At 47.5% G+C, this 26,046-nt stretch overlaps 1 protein-coding gene across 1 annotated transcript in view; it reads right to left on the bottom strand.

Moving 5' to 3' along the window:
• Positions 1–25,826, bottom strand: part of LOC128731405 (octopamine receptor beta-2R) — a 71,937-nt gene extending 46,111 nt beyond the window's left edge. The window contains exons 1-2 of the mRNA XM_053824524.1: positions 25,637–25,826; positions 24,301–25,044 (exon numbers count right to left, since the gene is read on the bottom strand). The gene's annotated coding sequence lies outside the window, so the exon portion shown is untranslated. The remainder of the gene's footprint in view (positions 1–24,300; positions 25,045–25,636) is intronic.
• Between the last annotated feature and the right edge of the window lie 220 nt (positions 25,827–26,046).

The raw sequence follows: 26,046 nt of genomic DNA, 5'->3' as shown, positions 1-26,046 counted from the left end.
GCGGGTCTGGCCCGATGCCCGTAATAGCCCATACATGGTTCGATAATGAAATATCACCCGGAGCTTTCACAGCAGGACGCAACAATCGACAACCCTAGGGCGGTTGGTCATTACGAAATAACAAAACAGGAAAATGCCACGGACATACGAGATCGAATTTTCAATTCACATTTACAGAATCACCCGACCGTGCTCAATGGCCAATTACGACGATCGATTTCAACGTTTGATTGATTTCGCAAAGTTTCAACTTGCGTGTTGATTTCAATTGCCAGCTGTTTCGCGGAAGCTTTATGCCATTCACGAAGAACAGTGAAGTTTCTCTGTCCGAAAAGCACCAAGGGGAATGAACATAAATTAGCCAGATGGATAATTAACAGAGCCATCGAGCCGTAGTACATGCAGTGTTCTGCCCCGTTTGACTAGAGCGCAGAAATATCGATTGGCTTTTTTCTCGTTTCATTCTATCGAGGTAAGCACACTCGATAGAAAGGTTGTTTCAGACACTAGCTCGTTGATTTGGGTGAACATTTTTTTCCCACACGATCTTAAACCCCCTTGAACTTCAGCAAAGATGGGGCGCAAAATGAAAATCCAGCGGTCGACCGCACCTTCATCAGCATCCAATTTTCACTCAATACGGTAGAGAGGGCCGGTTTCCAGTGCAGGTTACAAGTCCCGAAAATCAAGTCAAAAAGTTCAGCAAACTGTAACAAAAACAGGCCAAAACAGGCGAAAGAAAAATAGAGCTCATTGAAGACGTCCCAAGGAGTTTTGCTTTCACTGGTCCCTCGAAGATTGGCCAGAGTTCTTTTGTTGCCTTTTCTTCCTTCACTTCTCATTTTTGTTTTCGGCTTGTGGTAGCGAAAGGAAGAAATAAAAGTCCCCTCTCCAGGATTTGCTCATCTTTCGCCTCCTGACGGATTCCATTGGTTTAATTAAAAGAGATTTTCCTTCTTACCGGGTGCACTGACACTGCAAGGCACTCCGACAGACATGGGCCCTCTTTTCCGTTTGCTTTCTATCGAGTCCTTCTTTGGGTGTTTGTTTGTTTGTTTTCGTCCGGCTTACGGTTCTATTCCCATGCCACAATATACGGGCGAAAAGGCATCGGTGGATAAAGACAGGATCTTGTCTTGCCCGCTTTATTTAGCTTACGAAGCTCGAACGTAAATAGAGTATTAAATTTGAACAGCCATAGCCGTGGCGGTGCTGGTCAGCGGAAACCAGCGGACTAAAAAAAGGAAATAAGACTGAAAAAAAAAACACACATTCACAAAACCTGGCGGTTCCTTTTCGAAACGAGCCTGGGATCTGGTGGCCAGGTTGATTGAAAGTGGTACTTTCTGGTAAGCTCTAGAGCCGGATGAAGGAAAACAAGCTGTTGGAGATAAATCCAACAAACCGTCGAAATCGCTTTGCTGGCTCAATCTAATGGTTTGGTTCATACGCACTCGATGTAATAACTTTTGAACTTTTACTTCCGAAACGGCATGCGAATGGGTGGAAAATGTGTGAACTGAAAAACAACAACTCACACAAATATTGAGGAAATTATTAGAAACGTGCATTCCTGGTAACATTTCTCGAAGCTCGAAAACTTCCAGTCAATTTGTCTTAAAGAGAAAATGTGAGCCAAAAAGGACTATTCACTGCATTAGTCTGCTCTGTGATGATCTCAATTTTTCATTGGCTGTCATTTGGAAAGGCTACACTGACTTGAAGAGTTTTTAACACTGCATGATGGTATGGATTCCACACACAAAAAAACGGAATTTGCTGCGCTGATCCCTCTGACCATCTGTTTCGTAGGTGGCCTATCGTGATGATTTATCGATGATACCCCGTCCAAAGCAACTCTTTCCAGGACACTCATCTAGGAACCAGAGAGTGACATAGTAGTCTGATAAAAAGGCCTTTTTTCAAAACGAGGATATTCCCAGAGTGAGCTAAGAGCAACCAACTAAATGGAGGGGTTCTTTTTACTTCCTGCGATCCAACCACAGCGATGAAGAAACAGGAACCGGTCCAACGACGGGCGATTCTTTGCCGCCATCGCCGCGTGAGCACGGAACAAATTCGGACCAGATTCCGATGTCAGTCCCGCCGGCTGACGTTTATTAATTGAAAAAGATGATGTTTCGGGGCGTGATTGATGGAAATCCATCATCTCGTCATGGCGACCGAACTGAACCCCTTCTGCTTCGTCGACCGGCACCAACACGCGAAGGGATGATGGCGGTCATTACGAGGACACGAGGATGCCAAATCGCCCGCACAAGATCACGCCATCCCAGCTCGAGCGAGAAGTAACGCGATCTTCATCAGTCGGCCAAGGACGAACAGAGGACGCCATGATGACCGAACGCGATGAAGCGTTGGGATCGAGCAAAAGTCCCAGCCCGACCGAAAGGTGATGGGCCGTGGAATCGCTAATTATTTCCACCTGCTTCCAAGTTCGCCCGATCCGCTCGCACCTCCGGACGGACTCCATTTGCGATTCCAACCACACCCAGCGACCGTACAGGTAAATCCTATTTGCTCGAACCGCGGACACGGAATGGTTTTAATTAAAAATTTCCCACCTTTACGGGTATCGGCTTTGGGTGCCCTTTTTTTGCCAGCAGGCCTACCGTCTCGGGGTCATTATTTCGCATCAACCACGATGCTGCGCTTATTGGCGTTCTTTCTTTTTTTTTTTCGCCTTGTGCTTGTATAAGGGGGCGGATCTTTTGCTAGCGCCATAATTTACCAATACTTGCTGAAAGGTCGGAAGCGAAAGGTCAATAGAAGGCACAGACACCCCCATGCGCTCTCAGGATGCCTAGGAACAAACGAACAGCCAAACTTTCAGACGCTGGACTCGTGGTTTTAGATGATCCTGCCTGAGCCTTTCATTAGCGACTAGGAAATGAATCTTTTGGGGATTTTTTGGGCATTTCTCAACGCATTTGCCACTCTCCTAGCTGGATCAATACATCGTACCACCAGGTCGTCTAGCGTGTTAATTAAACTTATTCCCTAAAGGAAAAGAACCGAGGAGGAAATGAAAGAAAATGTTAAAGCTCCCATCAAAAGACCATCGCGACTGGGCACGGATTATGCAAAGATCTCGGACCGCATTTCTTTGCTCGGATAAAGAGCGAATAGCTCCTAAGCGAAACACTGTCTTCGTTTGACTAGCGGCTGGGAGTGTACATCATGTAGCGATGTCCCGCGTTTATTAGCCTGTGAAATTGACAGACCAACCACGATCATGTTACGGGCAGCATAAACAAGATTAGCGTGGCCAAGTCGTGTTAACGAGGATAGCCATCCTAGCCATCATCAAACCGTCGACACCTTGGGTCATTTGCTTGGTTGGACAGTTAATGTCTAAGCACGTCGAAGATTGGGGTTTCGAGATGGTCGGCACGTATTCGGTGCCTTTTCTTCCATAACGAGGCGCATGAGACGTTGGAGAACATTCTTGCACGCGAGCATTGAGGGTTAGTTTTTATCCATTCTACATATGTCTCATGAAATAGGTGGTATTAACAACTCGTTAACTTTGAGGGCGTCTTTAATTAATTACTGGATAGGAGCCGCCTTACTAAAATGATGACCATATCACTTTCATAAACAATAAACGTCGGGGCGCAAAACATAGCGAGAAGAATAAGAAAAGAAAAATTTATCGTCCAATTGGCATATGTAATGTTCATGCAATAAAAACCATGAAAGCCAGCATAAATTGCTGTAAGAAGATAAAAGTATTTTACAGGTTTTACCATCAAAAATAAACATACTTACCGAATGTTCGACATGGGTTTCACTCCCTCACATTTCGATAAGTTACCATTTATTATCTTCGCTTCGTAAAAATCTTCACTTCATCGAAATAATCCCTACAGATGACCTTCAGATGTTTGAAAACAGAAAATAGAATCTTTCTCAAAACCACTCGATGGAACGGTAACGCCCACTCGCTCTCGCAATCGATCGAAAACGGTACGGATTTGTGAATAGAAAACACGCACGAAACCACTACAAACCATATGGCCAAGCATGGGCGGGCTGATTCGTACAGCAGCACGTTCACACAATTGCTGCCGAAACAATCTATTTAAACATGAAACATTGTAAACCCATTTATCCCCACCCATCGAGCACCCCGGGAGTGTGTTGAACAGGCATCATCAAACGAGCCGCGTTCGTTTGAACGGGTGCTAATTTTCACCGGCACTAAATGCCGACTTGCCGTGATCGATCAAGCAACATCATGGCCTCCTATTCATACCAACACTCGGCATGTGCTCTACCGGCGAGATGCGGCAACTTGCCGCACATCATCAACACGAGCATGTCGGGGCTCGTTCGCTCTTGTCATGGGCCAAAATTTATGACACATTTCGACACCCCGAGCCGGTTGTAGGCAACCAGGCAGTGGCACTAATTTATCGACACATTGTTTTTCCGTCAATTTAAGTGCTCAGTGGGACGGGTGGGTGATAAATCTCTGCACCCAAGCGAACTGCCCGTACAGCGGATGCCCAGTGTAGTGGCGAGGTTGGCTTCCGTTTCTTTGATTGAAGCAGCAAATAAGCGCCCCGGATGCGCAAATCCTGCTCAACGGAAAGCGAGAAACGTTCTTTCGCGTGATATAAATCTCCATTCCCGATCGCCAAATCGCGCCCCATCAGAAGCACGCAGCACAAACGCAACCGACGGGCTCACGCCGTTCCGCGGACTCTTAGCTCTAAATTGACCCAATTGCCAACCTCCGCGGCCAACGGCGGGCCACTTGACCGGGTGGCGAAAGGAGCACGCTGGCACGGCATCATGTCTAAGGTCAGATCACGGCCATCCAGTCGAGGGAAAAAAGGGCATCTTGTTAGCGGATGGCGCACTCACACACTTCTCACGGGACCGAACGTCAGCGCGGCCTCGGTGACGGTCAAATTAAGAGACAGTTAATGAGCCCCGACACGGGTGACACATTGTCGAGTTGCGAAAGTTAAGTAATGTTTCCCGGCACTTGGAACGAGCTCGCCCGGTGGTGGCGATGCGGCACTTGGACGATGCCGTGCAAATGGACTTTTCCGCAGACCTCGGCGCCTTTGGGAATTAATGTTCGTTACCCTGCCATCTGCATTGGTACGGCATGTTATCGTTAAAGAGAGTTGACGGAAAAAAGGCAGCATATTGAAGAACGTGAACAATCGCACTCCATTGAATAGATTTTCCAGAGTGAGGCATTTTGTGGAGAGCGCAATATTGGTATGAAAAATTACGCAACTGCTTCGAAAAGATGGATTCATAGCAGGCCATTCATTTCAATTAATCCGGTAAATGTGTTACGTATGAGAAAAAAAAGGCGTGTAATGTCATATTCAAAACGAAGCATGTCATGATTCAACTCACATGCGGCCCGGATTCTTCGCGTTCTTGCACCAAAGCTACATCACTCTCGACTTAACGTCACAAGACGTATTTCACCTCTCCAAGACGCGTTACAATGTAGCCGAATTTTCGTGCAATTTGGCCAACCCACCCACACAACCAGTCACAACCGACACAGGCACACATGCTCGTGAAATGACAGAATTATTTTCACTCATTCTTCTCGACCGCCCCCAAAGAGCACCCACAGGCCCGGCAAATGTCACGGCGAAAGCAGTTCTGCGTTGATTGCGTTTTTGGAAGAATTCCAACCGTTTTGCCGGTTCCTTGCTGGGCCGAGGATGGTAGACATCCCTCAGACCAAGTTACTGGGTTGCCGGTTCGTTGCGCAGGAGGATGAATTCGTCCTGCGGTCCCGATGTGGTTCGCTTGAGAAAACAGCGCCGCGTCTCGTTGCTGTCTTAACCGACGGCCGAAAAACCGCAAAGTGACATTCCCGGCGAGACTGATGCGGTACGCTTGCCGGTGCGACACAGGTATTCCACTTGGATGGGCAAAAGTGAAGCACTTTTAAGCATGTTCCGTACCGTCCGCCAGCCTGGCCGGCAGACAGGGGCGAATACGGTCATTAATCAACGGTGGTATTACCAAGAGTTTACATTGTTTTCTCACTCGCATTGTCTCGGCATGCAAAAGACACCCGTGCCGCTGGTTTTGGAACAACTCACAAAGCATCCGATACTGCTTTTTGGGACCGAAGGAAGATACGGGTTTCTTCGAAACCATTCCGTGGTGGTGAGATCGCTACATCTTCATCAACGCTGGGCTGAATTTTGGTATCCATCCGTTTTCAATTTACTCCCCTATAATTTCGGTGAAATGAGCACCAAATCAAGCTCAAATCATTCGTTGTACCTGAAATACGGAACCGTCTCGTCATCCGGAACTGTGGACTGACATCTTAAGTTAATTTGTAAACAGCCATTCATCCTTTCATTCGCGTTTTACGCAACGCGTTAAAGAGTTGTTCTACGAAAGCGGTAAGTTTCGATGTGAAGGATCCCGATAAATGTACCCGACATCAATGAAGAGCATTTCAAAATTTCCACAAATTTATTCTTATAATCCCTTGCGAGTTTGAAGCGACGCCTCTTATAAATACTTGCAAAATCGAGTAATTCGTCGCAGAAGCACAAATATCGAACTTGGTCGTCAGTTTCCTTTCCAGCATTGCAACGCACTGCAACAATCTCAAGATAACTTCATCATCCTCGCAGGCGCAGAGCGATTGTAAAAACAAAAAGCTCTTCCCCCAACGCTAGTTGAGATGATTTTACAGCTTTTGAGCACCGGTTGGCTTAAGGTCTTTGTGCAAAGTGGCCACTCTGGAAGAACGAAGCCACCTATTCATGCTATTCCATCCTGATGCAACTGGCATTGAGGCAAGCTCAAAGCTCCAGCTTGCGCGCGCGCGCACACACATACACACAGATAGTGGACTGTAAGATTTCCCTCACGCCCTTTTGCAAAGTGAGTGAGGTGGGTGAAAATTTCTCACCCAGAAACTTTCCCTCCGAAGTGGCATTAGGCAAAATTGAATGCGAAACCCTTTGGCGTGCGCAAGTTTGTGCGAAAACTATCACTCACGTCCCTATTCCGGTGCTCTCGCAGCTGGTGGACCAAGTTTCCCGGTTCCACTCGAAAAGGGTCGAGTGGCTGGGAAAAGTGGTGCTGGATGGCACCGTGGGAAAGTGGCCGCGGGTGTGGCTCGGAATATTGGGAAACTTTTAATCGCCCAGCTGAGCGATATTGTACCGCAATCCAGGACGAAGCAGGAAAAAGCGCCCGCACACATGCACACGATACGCAACGATGTAGCTAATGGATTTATTTGAGCTTCCTTCGATGAGCGTTGTTCAATTTACGGTCGAGCAAATCCGATTTGAGGCAGCTTGCGAGTGGCTTTCAGTTCGTCTAACGTCATTTTCCCTGCGGCTTTGGTTGATTAGAAATTCTTGGCAAGTTTTCCAGCAGCATTGCAGCGCTGCTCAAGAATCATGACAACTGCAGGTCACCGTTACAAAATCCTCCACAAAAACTGGTCGAAAAGTCCATCCGGAGGTCGAAATAACGCATAAGAATCCCGCCCCGCTTTTCTCTTGCCTTACTCGTTATCATCGATTCATCGTCATTCGCCGCAGGATAAAACACGCCATCTAATTTGCTAATGAAACGAGTCGGTCGGTCGTCTTGCGGGCCCTTTAGGGTGGTGGGCTATTACGGTAGGCCGTTGAGCCCATTAAGGCCTCTATTCGCTCGACTTCGAAGCTCATCGGTCCGTTTCCCACTCCACGCACGCCTCGCTGACAGGCGTTAAGCGAACGCCGCAATCACGCCAATATCGTCAATCGAGCTCGTGAGCGCCAACATAATCACGATCGCATCTTTTGTCCATCTTCTGTCAGTGGTCGGATGATGTCATTTGGCAGGGCTTCTCGACCGTTCGACCTTTTAGCAGCCATCCTTCTCGCTCGAGGGCAGCTATCGATTGCTGCCGCCGTTTGTGCAAAGCCGATTGGCCCACGAAAGGGCAGCACGGTGAGAAAAGAAGCGCCAATAAAGCAAACCAAACCAAATAAGACCTGTCTCGAACGGTTCTCATACGTTTCTTTTTTTTGTGAGTTCGCTCTCCAAACCTCCAGACCAACGGCTACGTCGACTCCTCGAATCACGCTGCACTTGCATTCGATTGCAGTCGAGCACGGGGCGTTCGAGTGTTTGAGCGAACGAACGATTAGTTTGCGCTACGTGACTAACGTGCCTTCAACACGTCGAACTCGAGCGTCGGCATCCCGGAACGTCACTCACTTATTGCATGGCAACGTAGTGGCCGAGATATTGCCGAGAATGCGAATCAATCAACGAGACGAGCGTGAAATATGGGTTTCCTTCACCGAATCCAACTCGCTGCCGAGGGTGAAAAAACCCCAACGTCATCGACAGTCGGGTGAGAAAAGACGGCCATCACGCGGAGAAGAGCAAGTGAAAAAAAGCATGAAATGCTGCAAACATGACAAGAAGAATTTTCATACGTGGCATGGCGTGTAAATTAAATCCGTGCGCGTGAAATTCCTCCAAACTGCGAGGTTCTCATAATCAATATGATCTTTTGATCCTTTTTCTCACACGCCAGCGAGGCGAAACATTTTGCCATGCTTCTTATGCTGTGCGTGTCTGAGGTCATCGGAAACGGTCGTTTTCTGCTTCTTCGTCATACCTCCCACTCGAAAATATGTCGCATACGTGACGCGCATTCCAGGGGTCAGTCACAATTGATACTAAACTGCCGCAATAAACGGCCGCTCACGAAACGACGAGGCGCAACCGACCGTTCGACGCCACCACTCGGAAGCTGGCCGCCAGATTTGCTCCGGATCCTGGCTGGCACGGTCGCAAGCAAACGAACCTTGGCATAGATTCGGGACTGGCCAATCGATTCTCGGTTGACCCGGCCTCCGGGATCGTATCACATCTCTTGCGAGCACAAAATAATCGATGTTTTACGATCGGTTGTTATGGTCGTTTAATTTAATAAAACCACAGCCCACGGGACGGCTTTCCGGCCGTTGGGTAAAATTTTGCCCGTTTCGACCCGGGCACGTAATTGAGTCTTATGAACTGGAGGAACTCGCAGCCAGCCATTTTTACGATGTTATTTTTGTGCGAAATTGCGAACCACGAAACGCTGATCTCCGTGTGTGTGTGTGTGTGTGGGTGGGTGGGTGGGTTTTTGCTTTTGCTGTACTCCTCCCACTCGCCTCCCGATGTGACCCATTGCAGGTGGTTCACTGAAACGGGCACTGGCTATTTTCTAGGTTTTCTGCTGCTTCACTTCCCGTTTTATCGCGCAGTGTGCTTGGCCACGGTCACGAACGGGCGGTAGTAAAAACTTAATCACTTTCCATTGCTCGAAGTCTTCGGTCGTTGTTCCTACACGAAGGCACGACAGTCGTCTGTAACCGTGCCAGTCGTTGGGTCCTATGCCTTGCCAGTTGATGAAGCTCCATTGGAAAACACAAACTTGGCGAGTATTATTTTTCGGGATCAGAAGTCATGCCAAATGGGGCCGAGTGGATTAATTTGTTTGTCGAAATATACAATAACTCATCAAATTTCAATTTGGGTTTAAATATGTTTAAAAATTAGTATATTATTCAATTCCAAAGATATTAACGTAACATAATATAACCGACTTTTAAATAATAATCCTGAAGGTAAATCAATTGAATACATTTGGTATACGTTTACAAGAGATGTTTAATTGTTCCAATGCTACATAGCCCTATCGATAGAACGAATTCAATTAGCTCTCACATTTACTGTACAACCAAGCTATGAATTAATCAGTTTTACAAAACTTCCACAAATAAGCTTCGCCAAACAAAAAATATGTTTCCACCGCCAACGGAACGATATTACCGGTAACGATTAACCTGGATGGAACGAGTGAAATAAAAATAAATGCTTCAAACGCCCAATCTCACCCACCACCGGGTCGGTCGGGCTGGCTCCGAGACACTCCTGCGCTCGAACCGGTACAAAATATTAATCCGCTCGGGAAACATATCATACCCTCCGGTAATCCCTCGCGCACCGGTGCACCGGAAAACCGGTGTCCCGATGGGGAAGGCTTAGTGGAAAATACCCTCATAAACTGTGCTCAATTCGGCCACGGCTCCTTCAAGGCGGCTGAATTATGGGACCGGGCGCACACATGTGCCACGTACAGGTAACGCGCGACCGCACACATATGCCACCGGCCGTGTCGGACGGCACGTTATTAATGCCACGTCGTTTCCATTTTCCGTCACAATTTGTCGCTTAAGACTGTCATTATGGATTCGCGCCGGTTTTGCGAACAAACGCCGATAAAGCGCAGCTGAGATTAGGAAATTGCCCAATCGATTGGTTTCGACGGACTTCCAGAACGTTGCGTGTAAGACATGCAAATATGGCAACGCCCTCATTTTAATTCATATAAAGTATTACAAAACAGCTTCTTCACTCTCTCTTAAACTAGTCAAACAAGATGCTCGGTATGTGGAAAAGTTCTCCCCCCGGGCACGAAGAGACTGCCATTCAATTGATTTTCCGTCCCTTTTTCACCACAGCGTTTTTAACAGCGTTCGGAAGGAAAAGCGAGCTTCCCGGTGGAAAAAGTTTTTAACGAGACATTCAAAAACATTCCACCATCGCTCGAGTGTGTCATGTTGCTCTCGAGCGCCCAACAATGGCTTCCCCGGCCGCAGCACATAAGTGGCCTACTAAAATATGGTACAGCTTTTATCAGCATAACCACACCATTAGAGTCCACCCCATCCACGCTGTGTGTCTCCCGTGCCTGACACGCCACCGACAGAGTGCCACTTTCCGGGGATTGTGGCAAGTGTTTCCTTTAGCGTCTCGTGCATGTGCATCTCGCCTGACACGGCCAGACCGTCCGAGGATCGGTTGACAAGCGCCGGTGAGAGCGAGCGAGAAGTAGGACAAGGAAAAGTTTGAAAAACGAAAGCTTTCCCATTGGTGCTTTTCACCATCGCTCGAGCACATGGCAAGTCCGGTTCAGTTTTAGGCACACCAGAGCTGCTTCCAGCGTTCGCGGTCTAGCGTTCTTACTCGTACTGAACTGTTGTGCTGAAGTGGAACTCGATAGGGAAGTACAAAAAGAGCACGACGCTTCGAGCAGTAGGTGAAGAATTTTAAAGCACACGCGAAGCATGCTATAGCGAGAAGAATTTAGCAGACATTTAGCGACATTCAAGGCCTTCAAAGTTTTCATTACATTCACAAAAGTCAACCATCGAGGCCTGCGCCATTCGCAGCAGCATCTCTAAACAAGGGCTAAAATTCGGCTTCAGTTTTGTTCCATCCCTTCGATGTTCGCGCTGGTTGGTAAGGGCTTAGTTTAGCGTTATTCTGGGGATCGTCGTCATCTGCTTAATTTATTCTATTTCCTGCCGTCATGGAGAAGGAAATGCAAGAAACGGAAGCCTTAAAAGAAGAATGATGCCTACACTCTCGACCGACCGGAAACACATAATTTCAAGGAATTATGTATGGAGCTTCCGCTTGACGAGCTGATAAATTCCTATAGAACTAAAACGAAAACACTTCGTCATGATGGTGGTGCAACGTTCTATACAAAAATCTTCCCTGATCCTATTTGGTCACTAGTGATTAATTTCACTTCGTATCAATCCGCGCGTAACAAGGTATCTGTTGGGATGGCACAACTGGCACGAAAAATCATCTCGCTCATAGTTTCAACTTAATTAAACTTTCCAAATTTGTTCAATAATCTTGCGCGCTGCTCGGTGTCGCTTGGAAAGTTTAAAACTAGCATGAAGCAGGAAGAATCCCGGGTCTTCTGCTGCCAATATTGGGAAAGTTAGCACAAAAAATACCGCCCCTTGGTAGACCAGTTCTCGAAGATTGTTTCTGAGGATTTTTTTCACAACGAACCACTATAAACGTGCTTCTCATATTTTGCAGGCTTCGTTTTGCTGCACAGTATGCAATTTAAAAGAAAAACGCTAAATGAAAACGGAAAGTTTCATAATTTCTCGCAACTAATTTAGTTCCGAAGCAACATTAAGAGCAAGCAGCAAAATGCTAAAGGAAGATGATTTTTTTTCTCGTGCATTTATTCCCTCTGCAAAACTTGTTTAACAAAATTACTCTTGCGTTGTTTTCTGACTTGTCTTCTTCACTTTAAACACAGAAAAAACTCTTCCATCAAAGCGGCAGCAAACGAAAGGAAATTATTATTCCTGGAAACGGGGAATTAGCTTCTCTACAAAACACAATCCTGCGCAAACTGCACTTCTCCTTCTAATGCAATTCTTTCATAACCCAAAGACGATTTGTGCCACAAAAGAACAGACATCGAGTACACTGCTGCCTTGCAGTTCGGAACCAGACCATTTTAATTGCTCGAATGATAAAATGTAGGAATAAAAAAACTAATTAAAACTTTCTTAATACCAATAACAGCTAGCCGCGTAGCGTAGCGTAGCCTTGGCCGCACAAGCGAGCAAAACCAGCGTGCTGCTGCTTCGATTCGCTTCCGTTGACCAGTTTTCTCAACGAAACCACCACGAATTAGGATGCGGCTGGTGATAACCTAACGTCAGCAGCTACCGTTCGATGCTTCAATTCAATGCCCTCGTCTACTGTACACTTCCGGTGAGCTGGATAATTATTTCGCACAACAATCGACCAACACCGAATGTCCTTCGCTTTGACAAGCTTCCAAAAGCCGATTAACAAGTCCCTTCCCAGCCCGGAGAACGGCCAGGATGGAACGGAATCACAGCGCGTGGAGATATAATTTTTAATTGATGTCCCCGTGACCAACTGCTACCGTTCCCAGGAGCTACCTCTGCAAAGTATGTCACGGTTCGTTGAGGGACACGCAACTGAAGAACGGTGTATTGGGAGCTCGAGGGTATTGATTTTGGAATTAGAAACTTTGGTTTTAGCTCACACAGAAACGCCCACCGAGGGCGAGGTTGTATCGACACAAGCAGAAGCGTGGAACAGCAAGCGATAAATGGTGAAACCGAGGATCGAAGTCTTGCTTACGATTCACGCCCAAGCTGTCACGTTGCGAGACAAGACGACTTTCCGTAAAGTAAATATTGTTTCGAAAACGCTTTCAACGAATCGATAGAATTTAACCGTCGTTTGGGAGTATCCGAATAGAAATACTGTTTTACGTAGGCTTCAACGCATCCAAATAGGAAGAAATTGATGGGAAACTTTCTCTTTTCTCAATAAGTTCAATGATGCACTGTCTGTCATAGTAAATATCACGTTGTTCAACTATTAACCGTACTGCTGTACTCCACGAATTACTCTTCCATTTCATGTCATTAATTGAGCTTATTAATTTGTATTCACCCAATGTTAACGCTGCTCGAATTCATAACACCACATTAAAAATTATCACCCGGGCCCCATTGTGGATCGTGGGTAATTGTTATTTTATTTGCGCCAAGAAAATAACCATCCTCAGCAGATGACCAGCGAAAATACCCGACCATTTTGCATAGGCTCATAAACCCCACTACGTAAACAAATTATCCACGACTCATTATTCGCTCTACCCAAGGAAGGCAATCCGTCTCGCTTGAAAAGAAGCCGTTTCTTCCCGAATGATTGCCCCATAACTCTGGACTCGTAATGGCCGAGGCTAATGAAAGCAAACGGGTTGGTTGGACAAGCGGCAGCAGCTCAAACATTATCTCAGGCAGGTCTTTCCTCTCAGTGTTGCCACTAGAAGGTGGTTGATGAAAACGGCAAACGACGAACAAAGACATCCCCCGAAACTTTCCCAATAAATGTCCGATGGTTTCTTCGTCACCAGAGAAAGGTCAGACGGATCGGGGAAAGGAAAACTTTTCTCATCATACCAATTCATCTTTCGGCGGCAGGAACATGGATTTCGGCTCTCTCACTCTTGACGGCGTACATAAACGCACGTATCGTATCGTACCATGCGAGATCTCTTCAGTGCACCCCTCGGTCAAAGGGCGTAAAGATGGAGGCAAAAGATTGTCACCGTGTTCAAATGGACCGATGCAAGCCAACGTCCGACACTGCCCTTTGATAACACGGGGTGACTTGAGCGGGATTTGTGCCGTCTAAATTTCATTCCCCGGAAGATTGGCCCGTGCGATTATTGTGTGTTTGTGAGGGAAAAAAAAGCAGAGCTATGCAACAGCAACCTGTCAGTAGTTCAAAACCTGACACTCATGGGACGGCTCTGGGCCACAGAGTTTGTAGCATCGTTCCATTGCAGAGACTGCAGTGATTTCGTTGATTAAAAACAAACCAGCCACACATAGACCCACACTCATGACAGCGTAGAGTCAAATTGTAAAATGATTACGAAAGCACAGAAAAAAAATACACTATCAAATAATACGAAAACGCGGGTACGAACGAGCACTATTTCTACAGTGCAGAACATATGTTTCATTTTGTATTCGGTAAAGGGCCTGTAGTTAAAATGCATGTTTTCACTATTTTTCTCTACGCATTTAAGCTTTCCAATCTCTGTTACATTTGCAAAATCATTCATGGAAAACTGTTTGAAGCTCACTCATTCTCTTGCGAATAAATTTTTGATTTCATGTCCCGTTACTGAATGCTGACGCGTTTATGCTTTTCGGATACCAATCGAAATCTGCACCAAAAACGGGAGCATTTCGGAAAAGTTTTGTGTTCGCCGCGTTTCGCCGCGTTTTTCCAAATACAGCAAGCATCTACTGTAATGGAGCGAATGTGAATAGTACGAACGAACTACCACCAACTAGCGCGCAGACAAGCAGAAAATATACCAGCTGTCCTTCCATGGGAGCTGGGACTGACTGAAACGATCGTCGGCATCCTTGCACCCCGTGCATCGGTCGCCTGGACGCCGGTTCCGCTTGAAACACAGCCCCAGGAATGGAATAAATGTCAGCAAAATTTACAGCCAGCTCCTCCGTTTTCAACAAGTTTGCGAAACTCGTCCCCGATCGCCCCTGGCCGGTGGCGTGCGGTCGTCGTTATCTTTCGATGCCCAGTGGCATACTTCAGCGTTTTCATAGTGGCGCATTTTGAATGGAGCTGTAAAGGAATGCTTCCTTTCTGGCGTTGCATCTCCCGCAAGCTTCACGGCAGCTAGGTTCACCCTCAGCACGGTGCTCACGGAACGGAGAACGAATGTCAGGCACCGAGCAAAGGATATCCTTTGCCCGCTTGGTGGCCACCGACCCATCAGGACGAAGGAATTTCATTTTTCCTTTTCATAAAGGTTTCGTGTAAGCGCGTTCGTATGCCCTTATTATTTTGCTTCTAGCTTGCCTCGTCCTAGGAAAAAGCGCATCACAAGGTAGCGCGGAAGTGTCTGTTTTGCTGCGAGCATTCGTAGATACGACAACGCGCAAACTTTGTCCACGGTCTGGAAAAGCTTCTTACTTAATTTAATCACATCATGCTTTTGCTCTGCACGAGACACTCGATTCATTATTTCATAATTCGTTTGCCGATTGCCAACTCAGCATTGCCGGTGCAGCGGTATTTAGAAAATTCTAATCATGCCAATCAGGGCTTGGAATAGCCCTAGTTGAGAATCTTTTTTCGCCATCCCAAGTGCACTAAGGAGGTGGTTTTATCTCACAAAGACAATGATGGCGTGAAAAACTAAAAAAAAATTGTTGTGACAATTTTTATTCAGGACGAAACGAAAAAGAAATCATTTTACGCATGCAACATCCTACGCAGTCTTGACAGCAATTGTGCTATTAAACGCTGTTGCAAACAAAAAGCGTAAATAGTTCCTTTGTGAACAAACAGCAAACTCTCAGATGACGATAATGTGCGAATGTGTGGTTGAAAAGTCGCTAGCACATAAATTCACGCTAGCAACCCGCCAAAGGACACCGACACTTTCATTAAATAAAAGGCACCATGATTAACGCACAATGCAGCACTTTTACTGCATTATCAATCGCTCTCTCTCTCTCTTTCTCGTACGCTTTTCACCGAGAATTCTCTCTCTCTCCCTCTCTATATCTACTATCTTTTTCCCTCGGCACCACAGTTTCAAAAACTTTGCTTTCAGCCATTGCACCCGCAAGCAGTTGGGGACGCTTTTTCCGCTTTATTCGAGCACACAAACAAGACCAATTACTGCACCGTGGCAGGCCGCTCGATGCCTGACTTTTGCTGCCCGTGCGTCGGTTTCCGACACCACAGCTAACCGCCGCTCTATCGGCTTGTCCATTGTTCCCGAGTGATAATTGTGCAATTTTAATTTATAGCTTAGCACAAAAAAAAGGGAAAACAACTGCCGCTGGTTGGTCGGCCGAGCCGTTGCCGACCCTTTGGCGGGAAAATGTAATTTTATTTAATTAAATTTTTGGTCGTCCATAAAGTAAATGGCAAAAAAGTCACTCAACACCACGTAATGTAATAGTTGCCGCTGATGCTGGCTGCAGTGGTTGTAAATGGCGCTTACTCACACAAAAACAGCACAAACACCGTAAGCGCGCGTAAAAATAAAAAAGGTGACACGCCATCGCTCGGTCGTTCTTATTAACGGAACCATTTCGTAAAATTTGCGCTATTTATCGATTTGCTCAGTCAACGAGTTTATTTTTAAGCAAGCGAAAAAGAGCCCCACAACAAATACGAGCTGCTGGTGGGTTACGCACTGTAGCGTTGCTTCTCAGAAAATTGCATGGAATTTAATTTTTCACAGTACAAAGTTTATGCCGATGGTACTGGCCTCGATATCACGGTCGTTTTACAAATGGCTCCCAGTAGCTGCTGCATGCAAATACGCGACCTTCAATCACCCTTTGCCCGTTGTCCGTCGCCACGGTCGACACATTTATTTATGCGAATCTTCTTATCAAATTATCGCACACTTTTGCTGATGGAATTTATTGAATTAGGGCAAATCATAATGGCAACGGCCCTGGCGGTAGAATCACGTACCGGGCACGTAACGACGTCGGCCATTCCTCCGTCTGCGAGTGTCGAACGGAACCATCACGACGCCATCCTTCACGACTGGGCCATGAGAGGAAAGAAAATCACCGTTGCGTCACCTTTCTGGCCTTCTGCTTGAGGCCGCTTGTGGCAGCCCCAACGGTGACCAGATTTCCTCTCCGTATCCGAATACTCATGGGATTCAACCGACGTACCGCTGCAGAAGGGAATGATCAATTTAAAATTTATGAAATCCCCATTTCCTGCATCCTTTATACATGGATTGTTTTTTTTTTTTTTGCTTCTTGTTTTTCCCATCGCTTCGCCAGCTCAGCGTCAATTGGGCAGCCTCCGGGTCCGGGTGGAGCAATTTATGAAACGGCGAAACGGCGAAACGGCTCACCACCGGCGTTTATCCTGAACCACCGCACGACCGTACGTGTCGAGGACAGCACCCGGGAGGCCGCACCCGAGATACAAACAAAAAGACGGCAAAACAAACGGACCGACGGCTCCGGACGCTGAATGTTTGATAAGTTTAATGATACATTTACCATTCCATAATGCACTGTCAAAGAACGTGCACTTAGCGCCGTAATGGGCTTTACATGGAACCGGTGCTTAGCAGCGAATGGCCCGAGCGATGAAGACGTCAATTGTCCGTTTTGCATGATTGCCGTCTTTCAGCACGCTCGCACCCATTCCGATATCCTGGTGGGCGGTTTTCCCGACACTTACTACGTACGGGCGTGATTATGAATCAAACTCGTTTTTAACACGAATTGCGAATTATGTCGTCCGCTTCAAATTGACATTATTCGCGATTCGAGCAACACAACCAAACAGCGATAAATCGTTCTTCTGTGAATTGTGTACCCAAACCGAAAGCCAATTTTGCCAGTACGGCATTTCATGCAATCTTTCTGAACGAAAATACAGGAAAGCTCTGTTGAGACATTTTCCAAGAACAAAGCACACACTTGAGGCTTACTAATTTGTTGAATATTAATCGAATTGTCAGGCGTAACTGTGATATGTTTCCCAATAGCAAATGTGCTTAAAGCAGCAGTTCCAATTCAGCACAGCTATGTCGATCAGATAAGAAGTATTTCTCTCGACCAGCGGAAGAAAATTCATCGGGAAATAGATTTAAAATTAGCATAACGTCTCAAACGTCACTCAACCCACTCCATGCGAGGTTACGTTGAATTTCGCATCAATTCATTCCTCAGCTACACACCCAACCATGGCCAACAGCCTGCGAATGGCGTACCGAAACCGCAAGAAAGCACCACATAAAAGAAAAGAGTTTAGTAAGTTATTTTCGTTCGGCTTCTGAACAGTTTTTCCATACGATTAATTTCCCATCCTCATGCCACGGACCATCGCACACGGTGCTTTCTTCGATCCTTTCGTGAGACGGGTTTTTTCGCGTTTCGTTCTTCCCCGGTGATCCGGAGATGGAAGGGAAACAAAACGGGTTCGTTCATTGACTCACGACCGGCTCGATTTAGGAATCGGAAGTTTTGCCTCAAGGAGAAGGAATCGCACATTCACAAAAATGCGCCCCCACTCGACGGGTTCCAATCAATCGAATATGCTAATGCCGCATGCGATCGTGCTCCGTCCTGGTCTCGTGCTTGATAACCCACTCGAGCCAAAACCTTGCGCAAATGTAAATCATTCGAACGGAATCCAGCCGTCGGCGAAAGTCATTTTTCTTCCACGGGCTGAATGAAGTAATCAAGCCCAAGGATCAAACGTCGGACGGATGAATGGTTGCGATTTCGTGGGGCCCTTATCGGAGCTGGGTTGCGCCCAAACCCCAAGGCGAATCCGGACAAATACCGGCGCGGATCGAGGCATCCCGGAAGTATCCGGTGGAGAGCAAGTGAAAGGCCTTGACTTCTCGTTCCCATTCGCTCCACGCAGCTTCCGGTGAGGCGTCCGTGGAGCTAATGGATTGAAAATTAATTTTAACAATAGAACCCCATCAGCCGGCTGGAGGTGACATTTTTGAACGGATGGAATTATATCGATCGCACCGGGAATGGCAGAGTAATGAATGCAAATATGTCGCACTAGGGATCGAACCCGAGCCTCGCTAGGCTCGGTGATAATTTATTCGTGGGCTCCATTTAACGACACTAATATATTCGACTCCTACAACGCGCGTAAATCGTTATTCGATAGGGGACTTTGGGAGAAAAGGCAGCCATTCAACGAATCAGGCCGTTCGCAACAGATCGCTTGTTTGAAATTATGAAATTGTGATAGAGCGGAATGTAATGGATTATTTATTCAGTATAGTGTTTATTTCTACTGTAATTTATGCATCCTGTTTCTATTCTTTACCACGCTCTAAAGCACCTATGTACAACAATTCGTTATAGGGTGAGTGCCTTTTTTTTCCAGGAAATGAAAAGCTATTTTCCGACCAGCATGCAGCGACGGTGGTGTTTATGGCAATTCGCTCCATTCTCGCTTTCGAGGCTACCAGTGACACGGGTTGTGATTTTATTTTTCTGCAACAAAAAACAAGACAAACCTTCGCCAAAAATACCGGAGTCGTTCGATAGCACCGACCGTGCCGCATTCCAGTTTACGACTCGGAGTGGCCTCGAAAACTTTTGCACGGGTTTTTTTGTTCCCCCAAGCCGTTGGCGGGATAAAAATAGATGCCACATCGATCCGTTTCGCCGTGTGCAGCGACCTGCAGTATGCTTTTTGAGGCCTCGTGGCAAACCGAGGCTCGTGGGAGCATTATCTCGTCTGAGGTGGGTGCAGTTTCGCGAACGGACTACAAAATAAGAACATCCGTTCGGTAACGATCCAAAACGAGGCTGTACCAGGTAACCTGGCAAAAATCAACCACATCCAACACCGGAACGATGTCAAACCGGTAGAAGCCGGTGGATCGATTAGCAGCGATACATCCAGCGACTCGGTTTTGGCATCAAACCTTCGAGTCCCATGGCACATCGGAGACCATTTATCTGCCATCGGAGCCATACATCCCACCAGACCCATTATAGTTTGCGAACCGGCGAATGTGTCTGTTTCCATCCATAATTTACACCTTGCGCTGGGAAGAACGTCTCTAGCCGTGAGAGCCGTCCATCAAGCACCACGCGAGATCTCGACCGCAAAAATGGCCTTATTCCCAAGAGTGAGGGCGAACTCTTCGACAGATCGCTTGTAGCTAATTAGTCGTAAACCAATTAAAGCTAATTAGTACAGCACCGAAGCGCCATTGCATGGCTGGTCACATTCGGGACTCATTTCCCACCAAACCAGATTCGTTCCCACCAGGCGCCATCTATTTTCGCTCCGGTGGAGAAGCCTTCAGCGTAAGGTGGCCAAATTTCAACCCCTACCGGAAGCTACCGTCAGCTGGCGAGGAATGAGATTTTTAACTCTTACTTCCCAGGGAACGAATCTACTCCGGGTCTCCGGGTGGCTTAGCTCCAGCTCCATCCAGACCAACCCATTGGCAAGAACCTCTGACGACAGCAGTGATTAGCCCTGGGATCCTCTGAACCACTTATTCTTGCCATTCCCACCAGCGCCCACCTTAATGGCCGTGCAGCTAAACTAGCAAATGGTGCTAGCACGCTTTAGTTTTCCCTGACCAGGAGCAACCATTTTCCCGCTCTGAATCCCGTCCGGGAACCCGGTTCGGCCGTGCGGAATGAAGTGCTGAAAGCGCAAGGGCTTAGCTACGGTAATGGCCGGTGGGTATTTTCTCCACTGCCCATTATTAATTACGTTAACCATGAAACCGCTCCTGTTGGTTGGCGTGTCTTGCATCTTTTCCTGCGCTAATAGCACACCGCAGACAACGCAGATATGCACTATATTCAAGCTGTTCGTCTTGCCTTAGGAGTACTGCTTCTGACGTCGAGAGTGTTTCTTTTTATGTCGGCATTTTTGCAACGTTCCAACACCTTCACAAGCAACCCACGACGTAGCACCTACATCACGGGGTAGCATCAGCTTGTGGCAGCTTGGCGCCCAATAAAATATAGACGTTCTCCAAGAGGAAGGTATCCGACGGAAGCAAACATATTAAATTCTTAAGTAATTCCACCCCGTCAAGAAGCTGGTATCTGAGTGAGCGTGTTTTAGATAGTGCGGGTGTGCAACCTGCAGCTGTTTGTCCCTCAGAGATTCACTCTTCCATAGGCGCCCATGTTCGAGCTTCACTCATGGTGGTATTATATATTTCAAGCCCCAAGGTAGTGCTTGGATTGCTTCGCTTTGGCATCGGCTCAAGTTCTACCTCCACAAAACCAACTAGCGCCCTGGAGCAGAGCGCCCAATGTGCGGGTCTGGTGGCGTAAAATCATCATCGAGGATTATCCGGCACTATCAGACCGGAAAATTGGAAATGATCGGCGGGTCGATGTGTGAGGCAAAAAAGGGAACCAGCCCTTACCACCCAACAGCAGCTAACATATTGGCTCCAATCTCGAGCACAGAAAAGAACCAATCTCATCGTAGGGCTATTGAGCACTTTTGGTAGAGAATCGCTATCGGCAGCATTCATTGGAGCAGCCGCATTGCTGGCCATCCCGCTGGAGCTCGTATTTCGTTGCAGAACACGTGCGTTTCTCGGCCCTTAACGAGGCATCGAGGTTCGAGGGCGGTATTATACTTGCCCACCTGAACCTGAGCATCCATCGGTGAGGAAATGATTCGATGTAATTTGAATAAATGGAAAATCTGTTTTCGCCCACAATTCAATTGAGCAGCTGCCAAACCGGCCCCGCCCGGTTCGCTTTAACGAGCTCATGCAGGAAGACGAGCTTGTGTCCGTTCCGTCTCATACGTCGGTTCTCTGTTTGCGCAAAAAGCCCAAAGAATTAGGCCAAACGAATGATAAACCATCGTACAACCGTTGGCGATGGGGCGTGGATAGGAGCAAGAATAACGATTCCTGTCCCAAACCGGGGCGAAACTGATAAGGCCGCTTTTCTTTTTCTTCGTTCCGTTCGCATTTATGCGGTCTTTCGTTTTTCCAGGCGGCAGCGGAGAATAACCGTGGAGCAGTGGATAGATCGCTCGTCGGCATGCGGCCGTTGGGAAACAAATGGAAATGGGTGTCAAGTCAATGGCCCACTGATGTTGGCTATCCAACGAGCGCACTCGATTCGCTCGGAGGAAATTACTTTACCGACCGTGCCCGCACGATGACGAGAATTCTGAAAATCAACATAATAAGCCCATGGCTAGCTTTCGCCCGAGAAGTGCTAGAAGACGGCGTCAGAGAAGACCTCCCGCCAGCAGAATAGAGCGAAGAAAAGTCATTATTATTGTGTCAATATTAGCAGTGCTTTAACTAATTCGCTGCCTTGCGTTACGTATAGAAACTGTACCATGGGACGGATTGGGAGGACTTGCCGTGGACATCGATACCGAAACCACCGGATGCGGGAAATTCCTTCGGGGCAATCGCGCATCGATCATGGCACAAAATTGTTCCAGCATTACGCAAGACCAACCGGCCGTAAGTTCATCTCGTCAAGTCGAAGTACAAACTACGGAGAGATTGAGACAAAGTACATTCCGCCCGTGATGTAACATAAGCAGTTGGTATCTCGAAAATTTTGGCAAACGTCGACGTCATTTCACAGAAACATAGCATTTAGATTTTTACAACAAAACTGTCGATCAATTGCTGCTCGACGTTAACCAAAAGGCGCTTGCTGCTTTAAGACACTTTCTACAGCAGAGCCCCATTTTACAACGCGACAAATACCCCGACCCCGAGAGGTGCCATCCCCACGTATACATGATGTCAATCTAAACGTTTCAACGTACTCCCACGGAGAAATTTCATTTCCGTCGAATTTCCTCCGCGGACCGTCACCGCGCGACGAATAATCCACTTCAATCCCACATTCTTCGAGGTACATCAGCGCGACAACCCGTCTGGGATGACTAGCAGCACCGGCAAGGATCAAATAAACATTCACGAGCGTAGAAAGTCTCCTTCACAGGCGTTCGTCGGCGGATGCGACCCACTCTTTAGCATACGATCTGCTCCCCACCGGCCTAAAATCGAGATGGAAGAGCGAGATAGCACCGTGATGGATCGTTAAGCTAGAAGCGTTTCGGTGATTCCCCCAACAAAAATAGGGCAAAACATGTAGCAGAAAATCCATAACTTGCGCGATGAACAAGAGCGGCTTCTGGAAAGTGTTTTTCGTTGTTGTTCGTGCATGCGTTATCAAATCAAAGATCCCACACTGGGTTGGTTGATGAAAAATAGTGTATCAGTTTTCATAGAAGTTAGGCTCGCTAGTTCCAGAATGATGCTGATAAGTTGTTAACAATAATTTATCACTTGTCAGGGGACGTAACACGTGTGAATTGAAAAGTATCTTTCTATAGCTGTCGCATATCGTCAGCAGAAAGATATTCAAAATCGCGACAGCTGTGTGCATTTTCGGCAGAAAATCATCGAGCTCCGTTCATGGATCCGTTCGATCGATCGTTCTGCAACAGGTTCTGCCCGTTGGACTTAATGTAAAATCCATACCCATTTCATCTCATCGCCATAAGCGAACGTTGGAAACACTTGTTGGATTCTCATAAGCCACGCGTGGCCACCGACACCGTTCCCGATATCGGTCCCGAACGGCCCGCCAAAGGATGCATCATTAATTTTAATACTGCACGTTCGTTCGGTCGTCCGCTTCCCGGTCGGTACCAACGCGCTTCCCACGGATACAGGCATCCAGAGGGTAGCATTAGCCACCGCAAGGACCTGCTCTGGGTCGCGCATCCTGCGAGTGTCCCAAACTCGACGTGGCGGTTATTGACAGCTGTTTCATTACACATTCAGCTCGAGTTCATCATACTCGTAAATGGGCGCGCTGTAGAAAAAAAAATCGAAAAAACGGGCTCACGGGCTTTGGTGTGCTTCGTCCTGTTTTATTATTGCTTTTGGAATAAACCCCCATCGGGATGCATTCCTGCTGTCACTGAAAAATAATAGCACCAGCTCGGAGCTCTCCCAAAGCCGACCCCCGTGATGAAATACGCATTCCGTGCGTGACCCAAGCTCCCGGGGCAACTCGAGCTGAAACTAATGACCTTCTGAGGTGGAGGCGGAAAGAAAGCGAAAAGCGAAGAGCGAAAATAAAAAAAAAAACCAAACGATCACATGCCAAACGCAACCCCACATGGCTGCTGCACCCCCCCGGGGGGTTGCTCCTTTCAATCAGCCCGGGCAGACGAGCTATTAATGCCACACGATAATGGCCATAGATAATGCTCTTATGCGAAGGACGTGCGTGGCGTCCTAGAAGATCAAGCCAAACGCCCAAAAGGTCAACCTCAAAGACGACACACGAAATGGATACTAACGGGTTCAGTTTGAAGTTTTCTCGGACGCGGCTGGGACGATGGCACTTCCTTCCTTCCTGCGGCACACACACACACACACACACACACACACCGTCCGTTCGACCGTTCGTGCGGCTTTCCCGACGTTGCGTTTTCCTTGGTTTGTTTCTTTTTCTTCTCTTTTTTTTCTCCACACAAACAACCTCGCGCGCGCACACACCCACGTACGCGCGTGTCTCACACACACACACACAGCACGCACTCACAGATTCACATACCACCAAAAATAGCTAAAGCCGCACGCTCCAAAAATGCCAATTTACCATTCCTTCAGCACGCAAGCACCGGGCACATATTCATAAATATACACTCGCGCACCTTCGCCCCGACAACAATCGGCGATCACCGAAGGCGTTGAACATATACGGTGTGAGAGTGCAGGAGAAAGTAGAAGGAGAAAGAGAGAGAGAGAGAGAGAGAGAACGAGAAAGAGAAAGGAAACGGATTCAGCGTGCCTGCTTGAGCGACAAGCAACCGCTTTTCATCACTTTTCACTGCACTTATTTATTTCTTTTTTTTTTTTGCTTCCGCGCCCGGACGCGCCTTCACAGCTAGATAGTTGCCTACCACGGTATGGACGTCTGAAGGACGTGTTTGCTGGTGGCGCGATGGCCGTACGGGTGACATTTCTCTGCCATTTCTCGGTGGCACTTTCGCAACGCTATTTTTGTAATTCACTCACTGGCACGTTCGCGGCCGCAGCATCTTCGTGGAGAGGTGAGAAGAAAAAAAACATACACAACAAAAATTAATACCACGCTGGAATCGATAGTCGGTGGTCCGGAAGCGTCTGATCGCTGGTAGCGAAATAAATGAATAATATTACCACCACTTCGTTCCGATTTGCGAACCGGGCACCAATCACGGTGAACCCGAGAAACGCAAAACCAAACCTTTCATCACGCTGTCTCTGGCTGGCTAGCAATTGGTCTCTTCACCGGCGAGATCACCGTATATCCTGATGGAAGGATATCGCACCGACCGCATCGTCCTTATGCGGCAGCGGTACATTAGCTCGCTTTATTTCGCCTGCCACCTGCACCGTTTCGGTCGTCTGTAAATGGTGTAGGTGGTCTTCGAAGTCCTGCGATAGCTAGGCTTGCGCTTCCAAACCCACCTGCTGTGCCGCTAAGGGTCCTGGACCACACTCAAGGGAGCATTTAATGGTCGGTGGCGGTGAATAGAGCAACCATTTCGAACGTCCTGTATCACACGGGGAGGATCCCGAAAGGAAGACTGTTTTCGAATTTGGCTCGTGAAAGCGGTGAAATTTCGCACCTCAGCCCCACGCACTCACCACACCAAGGATCACCACATCACACCATCCACCACGGAGGCTGGGCCGGGATTCGATCAAACCACTGCACCTGGCAGCACGGCTGGCTGCTAGCGCGACACCTCCACTATTGCCAACTGGCAGCTGGGCGACATCCAACACACGGTTGCTAGCGAACGGGAGCACACGGAAAACCCGTCCACGATCGGCGCGTCAATCGGCGAGACTGAGCGCCAGCAGGCGCACTTTTCCAACCCCACACAAAACGGGAAACCCACCGCCCGAGGGGTTGCAAGCAACGGTCTGTAAAAGGTTTTGCGGCGGCAGACGAACAGCAGCACGATTGCAAACGATGTACTCGGCTTCAGTGCGCTCTCTCAACCAAAACCTTATCTTGCGCCACTCACTCTCGTGCAGGGGAGTGCTCGAAT

Source organism: Anopheles nili, chromosome 2 (genome assembly GCF_943737925.1).
Source record: "Anopheles nili chromosome 2, idAnoNiliSN_F5_01, whole genome shotgun sequence".
NCBI lineage: Eukaryota > Metazoa > Arthropoda > Insecta > Diptera > Culicidae > Anopheles > Anopheles nili.
This window is presented reverse-complemented; position numbering and strand designations above follow the sequence as displayed.